This window comes from Trichechus manatus, unplaced genomic scaffold (assembly GCF_000243295.1).
Source record: "Trichechus manatus latirostris isolate Lorelei unplaced genomic scaffold, TriManLat1.0 scaffold00164, whole genome shotgun sequence".
Classification (NCBI taxonomy): domain Eukaryota; kingdom Metazoa; phylum Chordata; class Mammalia; order Sirenia; family Trichechidae; genus Trichechus; species Trichechus manatus.
Window position 1 is genome coordinate 1,283,602 of NW_004444100.1, and position 12,899 is coordinate 1,296,500.

A 12,899-nucleotide genomic window follows, 5' to 3' on the forward strand; every position below is an offset into this window, starting at 1 on the left:
ATACTACTCTGACACACACTGGTTCGCCATAAGCAAAATCAGCTCCACAACAACCTCATGTTATAGTCTTCTGAGTCTGCCAGGTCCCCAGTGTCCACTCAACCTTTCTATTTTACTTTGTGTTAATCCCACACCTTCTAGATCTATGGATTTCTAGGTGTTTTCAAGGCCAAGGACAGGGCAAAGGGAAATGGCTCCCTCCGGGACAGCTAACAGCCTGGCTTAAATGAGGGGAGCAGACAAATGCTGGATCAAAATGATTGGCATTCACTAGTGGTAAGGGCAGGCAAACAAGGGGGGTCCAAGCAGCAAGTAGGGGACAAGGCCACAGAGTGAGCAAGAAGGAAGTAGTTTGTACCTGAAATAGTCTCAATGTTCAGTGAGCAGGAAGCTGTGGTCAGTTGTCGGGATTGCTGACAGGTGAGCACCACAGCCACAGGGATCAGAAGCCATGTAGAAGGTATCCCCTAAGGAAGGCTGCTGGGTTACAAGGGCTGGGAATCAGTGGCCCTTTCCATCAGCCCAGCTCTCTGGAGATCTCCCTTATGGGTGGCCTCTACTGCTCTCATCATTGTTGTTGTTGCTGTTAGACGTGGCTGCTCCAACTCATGACAACCTTGTGTATAACAGAGTGAATGAAACACTGCCAGGTCCTGTGCCATCTTCATGATCGTTGGTATGTTTGAGTCCATTGTTAAGGCTATTGTGTCAATCCACCTCACTGAGAGTTTCTCTGGTTTTCACTGACCCTCTACTTTACCAAACATGATGCCCTTTTCTAGCAATTGATCCTTTCCTGATGACATGTCCAAAATAAGCAAGTCAAAGTCTCATCATCCTTGCTTCTGTGGAACATTCTGATTGTATTTCTCCTAAGGCTGATTTGTTTGCTACTGGTATTACAGAGGCTGAATCTTCACAGTAAGATTCTCAACCAGACCCCTAACAGGTCTGAAAAAAATAGACAAAGCTGGAAAAAATTCCATATCATCAGGCCAAAGGGCAGAGTTTAAGAAACAGCCATGACTCCACTCTTCATGTTAATATCACAAAAAAGAAATGATATTTCTCCAAATCATCAACTCTGTATCAGATCTACTGCTGTCCTTAAAATAGCAGCTCTGCCCCATGCTTCTGGGGTGAGATTTCCCATCTGGGTCAACCACTATAGACTTGGCATCAAAACATCAGGAAATGCGATGACTCAGGGAGTATAATTATATGTCTGCTGCCTGATATTTATAGGGTCATAAAACAATAGGTTAGGAAGAAGTCTGTTCCTTCACACCCAGCAGGGAAGTTATGGGCCACAAGGCGAGGACAAAATCATGGACTAATCATGGACTAATCCCATGGACTCACCATGTGAACTCCCTCCCAACCCACCTCACCTCCAAATATTTTAGTTATACTCTGTCAATGCAGGAAGGCATATCCCAGTGTCCTGTCAAAGCAAAGTATCCAGTGGCTTCCCACTTCCCTTTGAAGGAAATCCAGTCACCTGACCAGGGCGTAGAAGGCCTTTCATGATAGTGCTCCCGCCTAGCCGCCAAACCTCATCTCGTACTACTGTGCCCCTTGCTCAATCTGACTCAGCCGCTCTGGGCCTCTTTCCCTTCCTTCTCCCACCACAGAGCCCCTGCACGTGCTATTTCCTCTACCTGGATCTCTGGCACCCCCTGTCTTCACAGACAGCTCCTCTCATCCCCAGCCTCAAGTTCACCTATACCTCCCAAGGAGGCCTCCCACTTCACTCATGCAGTCATTCAGTGAACACTTACTGAGAACCTGCAGTGGGCCAGGCCCAGCAATGAACAGCAAAACCCTTGCCCTCATGGAGCTTACATTCAAGTCTGGTAAGATAAACCAGGAAATATTATACATGCTCTGTCAGATGGTAGTAAGTACTGTAGAGAAAAGTAAGCACAGGAAGAGGTTAAGTGGTATGAGAGGTAAGGGAGAAGAGCATTACCCTATCTAAAGATTTTCCCCAATATTCACTCTCTTAGTTTTTGTCTATTTCCTTCATAATGCCCACTATAATGTGTAACTTCTAATGTATGGACTTGTTTTTAATCTGTAAATGCCATGAAGGCAGGAAGTATTGTTGCCTTATTTTCCATGTATTCCCAGGACGTGTGCCAAGCCTAAAGGTGCTTGATAAATTTGGAAGACAGGCAGGCAGGGAGGCAGGGAGAGAGGGAGGAAAGGAGGAAGTGTTATGAACAATAGGGAAGAGCAAAGGAATCAGAGAACCAGGAAAAAGACAAAGTGAGTGGGAAGATGGTCACAGTGAATTTGTCCCCAGGTAGATTTTGTTTTATTCACAGCTTTGTGTCTGTGTGTGTGTTTTGATGAAAGGTTGGGAAATGGGAGTGGAGGTTGCCCTAGGTTCATTTCCAATACCAATTGCCATTGAGTCTCCCCCCACTCATGGTGACCCCATGTGTGTCTAAGTAGAACTGTGCTCCATAGAGTTTTTAATGGCTGAATTTTCAGAAGTAGATCACCGGACCTTTTTTCCTCTGGTTGAACTTGAACCTTCAACCTTTCAGTTAGCAACTGCATGTGCTAACCATTTGTACCACCCAGGGATTCTGGGATCCATTTAAAAGTTTCGAAAAGAATAGAGAAAGCTCAGAGACTATCTTATTTCCCTAAAAGGAAGAATCTGGTGCTCAGAGTGATTAAATACTCTATTCGGTGGGGTGAAAACTGGGAAAGGAGTGTGCACTCTGTAAGCTGGAACTGAGATACTGCCCTTGGGAGGGAGTGAGGACAGCAGCAAATGCTAACCTGTGTCCTTGGTGCAGCTGCCTCTGCGAGGCACATGTTCTTTGTTCTTTGGTTGAAAAAGAATGACCTTAGGAAGGGTGAATGAAATGAGCACTCAGGTAAATTGCTGGAGGCAGTATAAAGTGACAATACTTAGAAGGCAATTAGGCAACATGGATTATGAACTTCAAATGCCCAATGACCTTAAAATTTTATTTTGGGTATTCTAAGGAAACAATTCAAAATATGAAAAATCCCAAAGATATAGAAAGATATTTATAGCAAAATTATTAATAAATTGTATCAGACAAAAACAATCTAAAATGTCTAAATGTCCATAAGTATACCAGAGTTAGTTTATCCACTTGATGGAATAGTATGCAGTCATTAAAAAGGAAGTTTAGGAAAGCCGGCGGCCCCTCAGGGACGGCCGTGGGGGCGAACGAGTCATATGACTTGCTCGGTTTGCTGGCTCTGGCCTCCGCCGCTTGCCCGTGTCTGCCTGGGTTGTGCCGGGGCCCCAAGGAGCCGTTGCGGGGTCTGGGCTGTGGCCGCCTCGTGTGGAGGCCGCGGCCACTGCCGCCGCCCACCCACTCATCTGACCGTCTTCCCTCCCGGCCGCCATCATGCTGGCGGTTATCTCCCGCCTGCTGGACTGGTTCCGCTCGCTCTTCTGGAAGGAGGAGACGGAGCTGACGCTCGTGGGGCTGCAGCACTCGGGCAAGACCACCTTCGTCAATGTCATCGCGTCAGGTCAGTTCAGTGAAGATATGATTCCTACAGTCGGCTTCAACATGAGGAAAGTAACTAACGGTAACGTCACAATAAAGATCTGGGACGTAGGCGGGCAACCTCGATTCCGGAGCATGTGGGAACGGTACTGCAGAGGAGTTTACATGATAGATGCCACAGATCGTGAGAAGATAGAAGCCTCTCAAAATGAACTACCTAATCTTCTAGATCAACCACAGTTACAAGGAATTCCAGTGCTAGTACTTGTAAACAAGACACATCTTCCTAATGCCTCGGATGGGAAACAGTTAATTGAAAAAATGAATCTGTCTGCTATTCAGGATAGAGAATTTGATGCTATTCAATTTCTTGCAAAGAAAAGGATAATATAGATATCACACTTCAGTGGCTTATTCAACATTCAAAATCTAGAAGAAGCTGAAGCACCTTCTGAAGTCTTCCAGTCCTTCTTGGCTATAATCCTAGAATTATTGTCCGTTCCCCTGAAGTACTTCCCAGAATACCGTCCTTCCTAAACCCAAGAAATTGCCTTTTTCAGAGTTTAGTTCTCATGTGCACTGCAGAGTTTATTTCTCATGTGTATCCCTAACCCTTCATAAAGAATCAGCTAGAGTTGTCATGATAAAGTCAGCACACACACAAAAAGGCTTCTTACACGTACTTGTCTTAAACAGTGTGCAGCGCTTTTTTTAAAAACACACTTTTCACCATCTTAAATCAAGAAAATTGCTTATTTCCATTCTGGTCTTTCTGGGCCAGATTTTTATATCGATTTTCAGTAAATGTCTATCTATGATATTTAATTGTAGAGTCCAATAGCTTAATACTGACACTGACTTGAGACAGCATGAAGTTTCTAGTGCCACACACAGTACACTGTAGAAATTAAAAACTGGTCTGCAAAGAGGGAGCAGAGGCATCACATCAATGTTGTTGTTGGTTCTCTATACTGGTGAGGTTTTACCTGGTGATTTTTAAAATCATTCTGCTTTCTGAGAATTCTTCATCACCAGATAGCAGTTGGGGATAGAGGAGGAGCTAAGGCATGCTGTTTTGTATCTGTCCAGATCATTACTTCTTTTTTTTTTTTTTCCTGGTTTAACAGACTTTTATAAGGGGTTGGGAATTGAAGATTTTCCCAGAAGCTTTCAAGAATTTAGAGCATTCCAGCCAATGTAATAAAACCTGTTAAGACTGTCAAAAAAAAAAAAAGGAAGTTTAGAGGAGAGGAGCGAAGATGGCGGCTTAGTCAGATGCACCATATCGTCCCTCTACAGCAAAGACCCGAGAAACCAAGTGAAACAGATCCAGATAACAATCCTGGAACCCTGAACATCAAAAAGGAAAGATAAAAAATTGAATCGAACACCAATTGGAAGAAAAAATTGAATGAACACAGCAAAAGAAGGGTGAAAAGGAGAGAAGGGGCTCTGCCAGCTGTCCCAGCTCAACATGACCATCTTGAGACAAAGCTAGTAGCGACCCCGGCTGAGGACCACAGGAAGGCAACTTCATGACATTCCCATAAGAGACAGAGACACTGTATAGACATACCCAGAGAGAAGCAAGGTGAATGGATCATAATCTGGATCTAAGGAAGGAAAACACAGAAAGGAGGGTGAGAATTCTAGGGATCCTACTGTCCACAGATCAGAGAGCGGGCCAGGATCCAGAGTCAGGTATACACAGGAGCGGTGGTCCCTGACTTCCAGGGTGGAGAGCATGCACAAGGCAGTGGATCAGCAGAGTATCAGTGGGAGGTCCCTGGCCCAACTGGACTCCAGGTGTCCCCTCCTTCCTTGCACTTGGTTCCAACTGCTGCCTGTAGTGGATGGGAAGTGCCCAGTCACCCATGTCTGCTAGCTGAAGGCATACTCCCCCTTCCCCCAAAACCCTCTTGATCAGATGTGGCAGAGGGTCCCATACCCCAGCCGCACCGCCCGACCAGAGACCATAATATAAGCCCCCTCCCCTCTCACCCAGCCCTGTCTGCCACCTACTCCCCCCTAGAAACTGCAAGCAGTGGCAACCTACCACCCACCCCCTGCCTCCAACCCAGCAAGAGATAGTGAACATGCAAGAGTGTACACACCTGCATGCCACTCACTCCCTGCCCTGAAACAGTAAGCAGGGGTGACCATGCCCCCACTCGCCTGCCACACCCACCACACCTGACACCACCCGCTTCTGCACCACCAGATCAATGACAGTGCCCAAGCCCACCCAGCCCACCCTTAGCTGTCCCACACGACCAGTGAATATTCGTGCTCACACTCCTAGCCTCTGCCCCACCCACCTGGAAACACATGGTGAGCACTCCAGTGCTGCCACACTAGCAAACAGAGTGGCAGGCCCACCTCAGTCGCCCACATATATCAAAACCAAACAAAAAAAGATGAAGCAAACAAACATACAATCAATAAACAAATATAATAACACCTTAATGCCTCGGAGATAACAGACAATATCAAGTCACATAAAGAAGCAGGACAAGATGGCTCAAGCAAGTGACCAAGATAAAGGCCAGAAAACCTTCCAGAGGAAGAAATGGTAATAAAACTACCTGATAAGGAATTCAAAAGACTTATATATAGGGTCCTCCAAGAGATCAAGAAGGTGATCAAGGAAAACACAGACAAAACCAAGGAAAATGCAGACAAAACTCTAGAAAAAGTCAGGAAAACAATACAAGAACAAAATGACAAATAGACAACTAGAAACCATACAAAAACAGCAACCAGAAATCGAGAAGATTAACAATAAAATTTCAGAAATAGATGATTCAATGGAAGGATAACCCCCCAAAAAACAAAACCCATTGCCAATGACTTGATTCCGACTCATAGTGACACTATAGGACAGAGTAGAACTACCCCATAGGGATTCCAAGGCTGTAATCTTTAAGGAAGCAGACTGCCACATCTTTCTCCTATGGAGAGGCTGGTGGGTTTGAACCACCGACCTTTCAGTTAGCAGCCAAGCGTTTAACTACTGTGCTACCAGGGCTCCAGTGGCAGGATATAGGAGAATTGAATCAATGGAAGACAGAATCATCTAAATAGAGGACAAATCACTTAATACTAATTTGAGGAACATTCAGAAAAAAGAAAGAATAAAGCCTAAGAGTTATGTGGGACACTATCAAGAGGAATAATTTACATGTGATAGGAATTCCAGAACAGGAGGAGACCAAAAAAAGGCAAAAAATTTTTTGAAGATTTGATGGAAGAAAACTTCCCTAGTATCATGAAAGAGGAGAAGATATCTATCTAAGAAGTTCAACGAACCCCATACAGGATACACTCCAAAAGGAAACTCACCAAGACATATCATAATCAAACTTTCCAAAACCAAAGACAAAGAATCTTGACAGCGGCTCAAGAAAAACGAGCTGTCACCTACAAAGGGAAACCAATAAAACTAAGCTAAGATTTCTCAGCAGAAACAATGTTGGCAAGAAGGCAATGAGATGACATATATAAAACCCTAAAAGAAAAAAAATGCCAAGCAAGAATTATATATCCAGCAAACTGCCTCTCAAATACAACGGCAAAACTAAGACATTTCAAGAGAAACAGAACTTAAGGGGATTTGTAAAAACAAGACCAACCTTACAAGAAATATTAAAGGGAGTCCCTCAGACATTAGACAACATTAGACAACAACCTACAACTAATACATATGACAACATCACCCAGATACCAACCAAGACAAAGAATTCTCAAAAATAAAGCAACAAGACTGAAAAGAGGAAATCAGAGACACCAATCTGTAAATGATGATAACTTTGAAATAAATAGGGAAATAAATGATGTAGCTACAGAACTTCCATATGGAGAGGAGGAAGTCAAGGCAATGTCAATATATAACAGACTGTTTTGCATATAGGAAGATAAAAGTAAATTTCAGGGTAATCATGAAGAAAATTAATAAACTTACCAAAATAAAAAAAAAAAGACTCAGTAAACACAAAATCAACAACAACAAAGAAAATCTGTAAACAAAAACAATTCAGTACAGAAAAGTGAAACAAAAAAAAGTAACCCCCCCCCAAAAAAAAAAAAAACACAACAAAAAACAGCAGCAAATTCATACCTATCAATAATCACACTGAGTATAACTGGGCTAAAAGCATGAGTAAAGAGACAGACAGTAACAGAATGGATAAAAAAAAAATGGCCATCAATATGTTGCCTACAAGAGGCACACTTTATAGGCACACATAAAAATAAGCTAAAAAGCAAAGGATGAAAAAAGTGTATCAAGCAAACTATAACCAAAAAAGAGCACTAATGGCAATATTAATCTCTGATAAAATAGACTTTAAGGCAAAACCCAACATGAGAAGCAAGGAAGGGCAATATACAATGATTAAAGGGTCAGTTCACTGAGAGGACATAACCATAATAAATATTCACACACCAAACAACAGAGCTCCAAAATACAGAAATTCTAATATTATTGAAAAGAAAATAGACAATTCCACAGCAATAATAGACTTTAACACACACAGCTAGAAAGAAACTCAACAGAGATACAGAAGATCAAAACATCACAATAAGCAACTTGACCTCATAGACATACACAGAACACTCCACCCAACAGCAGCACAATAAACATTCATCTCTAAAGCACATGGATAATTCTCCAGAATAGATTATATTTTGGGCCACAAAGAAAGCCTCAATAAATGATATTCAGAAATATCAAAATAATACCAAGTATTCTTCTCAGATCACAATGCTATAAAATTAGAAATCAATAATAGGAAGAACAAGGGAAAAAAAATCAAATGTATGGAAACTGAGTAACACCTTGCTAAAAATCACTGGGTAACAGAAGAAATTAAAATGAAATTTAAAAATTCCTACATCAAACAAGAATGAAAACACAACATACCAAAACCTTTGGGACACAGCAAAAGCAGTGCTCTGAGGTCAATTTATAGCAATCAATGCACACATCAAAAAAGAAGAGAGGGCCAAAATCAAAAACTTACTCTTACAACTTGAACAAATAGAAAAAGAGCAGCAAAAGAAGCAACAGCCACCAGAAGACAAGAAATAATAAAGATTAAAGCAGAAATAAATGAATCAGAAACAAGAAAAACAATCAAAAGAATTAACAAGACTAGAAGCTGATTTTTGAAAAGATCAATAAAATTGACAAACCACTGGCCAAATTGGCAAAGAAGGAGAAGATGCAAATAACCCAAATAAGAAATGAGATGGGTAACATTACAACAAAACCAACTGAAATAAAAAGGATCATAACAGAATATTATGAAAAATTATACTGCAACAAATTTGATAACCTAGAAGAAATGGACAAATTTCTAGAAACACAGTACCTATCCAAACTAACACAAACTGAGGTAGAAAATCTGAACAGACCCAAAACAAAAGAAGAAATTGAAGAGGTCATAAAAAAAACTCCCAACAAAAAAAAAGCCCTAGCCTAGACAGCTTCACTGGAGAATTCTACCAAACATTCAGAAAAGAGTTGACACTAATACTATTCAAACTATTCTATAACATAGAAAAGGAAGGAATACTCCCAAATTCATTCTGTGAAGCCAGCATAGCCCTGATACCAAAACCAGGCAAAGACTCAGCTAAAAAAGAAAATTATACACCAATATCCCTCATGAATATAGATGCAAAAATCTTCAACAAAATTCTAGCCAATAGAATTCAACAGTATATAAAAAAAAAAAATACATCATGGCCAAGTGGGATTCATAGGAAGTATGCAAGGATGGTTGAACGTTAGAAAATCAACATAATCCTCTACATAAATTAAAGAACAAGAATCATATGATCATTTTAATCAATGGAGAAAAGGCATTTGATGAAGTCCAACACCTATTCTTGATACAAACTCTCAGCAATATAAGACCAGAAGGAAAATTTCTCAGCATAATTAAGGGCATATATACCAACAGTCAACATTATTCTCAGTGGAGAGAGACTGAAAGCATTCCCCTTGAGAATGGGAACTAGACAAGGATGCCCTTTATCATCATTCTTATTCAATATTTTACTGGAAGTCTAGAGCAATAAGGCAAGAAAGGAAAATAAAGGGAATATGAATTGGTAAGGAAGAAGTAAAACTATCCCTATTAGCAGATGATACGATCCTATAGATAGAAAATACCAGAGACTCCACAAGAAAGCTACTAGAACTAATAGAAGAATACAGCAAAGTGGCAGGGTACAAGATTAACATACAAAAATCTGTTGGATTCCTCTACACCAACAAAGAGAAGTCCAAAAAAGAAATTAGGAAAACACCATTTACAATAACCCTCAAAAAGATAAAATACTTAGGAATAAATCTAACTAGAGACATAAAAGATTTATACAAAGAAAGCTACAAAACACTACAGCAAGAAACCTACATACATGGAAAAACATACCATGCTTATGGATAGGAAGACTTAACATTGTGAAAATGCCAACACTACTCAAAGTAATCTACAAATATAATGCTATGCTGACCCAAATTCCAACGACATTCTTTAATGAGATGGAAAAACTAATCTCCAAGTTTATATGGAAAGGAAAGAGTTCCCGGGTAAGCAAAGCATTATTGAAGAAGAAGAACAAAGTAGGAGGCTTCACACTACCTGATCGGAGAACCTACTATACAGCCTCAGTAGTCAAAACAGCCTGGTACTGGTACAATGACAGACACACGGACCAATGGAACAGAAACGAGAACCCAGAAGTAAATCCATCCACCTATGGACAGCTGATCTTCAACAAAGTGTCGAATTTCATTAAATGGGGAAGAGAAAGTCTCTTTAACGAATGGTGCTGGCAAAACTGGATATCTATTTGCAGAAAAATGAAACAAGATTCATACTTCACATCAAACACAAAAACTAACTCAAAATGGATCAAAGTTCTATATGTAAAACCTAAAACTATAAAGATCATGGAAGAAAAAATAGGGACAATGCTAGGGACCCTAATATATGGCATAAATAGAATACCAAACATAATTAAAAATGCACAAACAGCAGCAGATAAAATAGATAACTGGGATCTCCTAAAATTCACACAATTATGCCCATCAAAAAACTTCATGAAAAGAGCAAAAAGACAATCTACAGACTGGGAAAAAAAAATTTAGCTATGACATATCCAACAAGAGTATAACCTCTAAAATTTATAGAAAACTTTCAACACCTCAACAACAAAAAGACAAACAACCCAGTTAAAAAATGGGCAGAGGACATGAATAGACACTTCACCAAAGAAGACATTCAGGTGGCTAAACAACACATGAAGAGATGCACACAATCATTAGCCATTAGAGAGATGCAAATCAAAACTACAATGAGATACCACCTCACCCCAGCAATAATGGCACTGATTAAAAAAAATAGAAAACAACAAATGCTGGCAAGGTTGTTGGGAGATTGGAACTCTTACACACTGCTGGTGGGAATGTAAAATGGTACGACCACTATGGAAAATGGTATGCACTTCCTTAAAAAACTAGAAATAGAAATACCATATTATCCAGCAATCTCATTCTCAGGTATGCATCCGAGAGAAATAAGAGCCATGACAAAAATAGACATATGCACAGTCATGTTCATTGCAGCATTATTCACAATAGCAAAAAGATGGAAACAACTTAAGTGCCAATCAGCAGACAAATGGATAAACAAACTGTGGTAATACACACAATGGAATATTATGAAATAATAAAGAATAATGATGAATCCACAAAACATCTCACAACATGGATGAATCTGGAGGACATTATGCTGAGTGAAATAAGTCAATCACAAAAGGATAAACATTATATGAGACCACTATTATAAATAGTCAAGAAAAGGTTTACACAGAGAAACACTTTTTTTGATGGTTACCAGGGATGGGAGGGGGAGGAAGGGAAAGTCACTGACTAGAAAGTAGACATATATTAACTTTGGTGAAGGGAAAGGTAGTACACGATAGGGGGAAGTCAGCACAACACATCCAAGGCAAGGGAAACACTGAGAGGTATGCAAGAATAAAATACAAGGATGGTAAATACTATAACATATATAATCCTGTAACAGTAATAACAAACAATAGTTTATGAATGGATACATAGGTAGATATGTATGCTGTATAGGGGTGGGAGGGCTTATGAGAGTACACTCACATGCATATACAGGTTTGGCTGCGGATATTTCTACGGAAATAGTTGTATGTGCTGTATGTATATACTCATATACACAATAGAGCACAAAGGGTGCACAGTGATGGAAACTTCCTAGACATAACCAGACATCTTGTGGGACTGAATTACTGGGCTTGAAGGCTAACGACCTTAGTCTCAGGGGATATCTAGGTCAATTGACATAATATAGTTCATAAAGACAAAGTTCTACATCCTACTATAGGGTTGCTATGAGTCGGAGACTTGACGACAATGGTTATGGGTATGGTGAGTAGTGTCTGGGGTCTTAAAAGCTTGAAAGCAGTCATCTAAGATACAGCTATTAGTTCCTTTCTGTCTGGAGCAAAAGAGAGTGATGAAAACCAAAGACTCAAGGAAACAATTAGTCCAAAGGACTAATGGACCATAGGAACCACAGCCTCCACTAACCTGAGACCAGAAGAAGTAGATGGTGCCCAGCTAACATGACCAACTGCTACGACCAGGATCACAGTAGAAAGTCCCAGTTAAAGTGGGAAAAAAACACGTAGCACAAAATTCAAATTCATAAAAAAGACTAGATTTACTCACCCAAGAGAGACTGGAGGAAGCCCTGAGACTGTGGCCCTTAGACACCCTTCTAATTTGGAACCGAAGCCATTCCAGGAGACCACCTTTCAGCCAAATAATAGACAAGCCTATAAAATAAATATTAATGCCTTTAATAAAGGTGCTCCTTACAACAATCATCTATATGAGACCAAAAAGGCAACATCTGGCCCAAAGCACAGATGAGAAGGCAGGAAGGGGCAGACTGGACTAATGGAAGTGAGGAAGTCAAGGTGGTAATGAGGAGAGTGCTGACACATTGTGGGGATTGCAACCAATGCCATGGAACAATTTGTGTATAAACTATTGAATGGGAAACTAATTTGCTCTGTAAACCTTCACCTAAAGCACATTTAAAAAAAAAAAAGTTTATGGTGGTGATGGTTGAACAACATGATGAAAGTAATTAATGCCACTGAATTATATATGTAAAAATTGTTGAAATGGCAAATGTTTTATTACATATATATTTACCACAATAAAAAAACTTTAAACAGTGAAAAAAAATGAAGTTTATGAAGACTGGATAAAACTAAAAAGACTTCATATAACGTTAAGTAAGAAAAAAAAAAAGAGTAAAATTTTTATATAATATGATTATA

The 12,899-nt window shown here is 40.1% G+C and overlaps 1 pseudogene; it reads left to right on the forward strand.

Moving 5' to 3' along the window:
- Positions 1 to 3,279: 3,279 nt before the first annotated feature.
- Positions 3,280 to 4,034, forward strand: LOC101347872 (ADP-ribosylation factor-like protein 8B pseudogene; annotated as a pseudogene).
- The last annotated feature ends 8,865 nt before the right edge of the window (positions 4,035 to 12,899 follow it).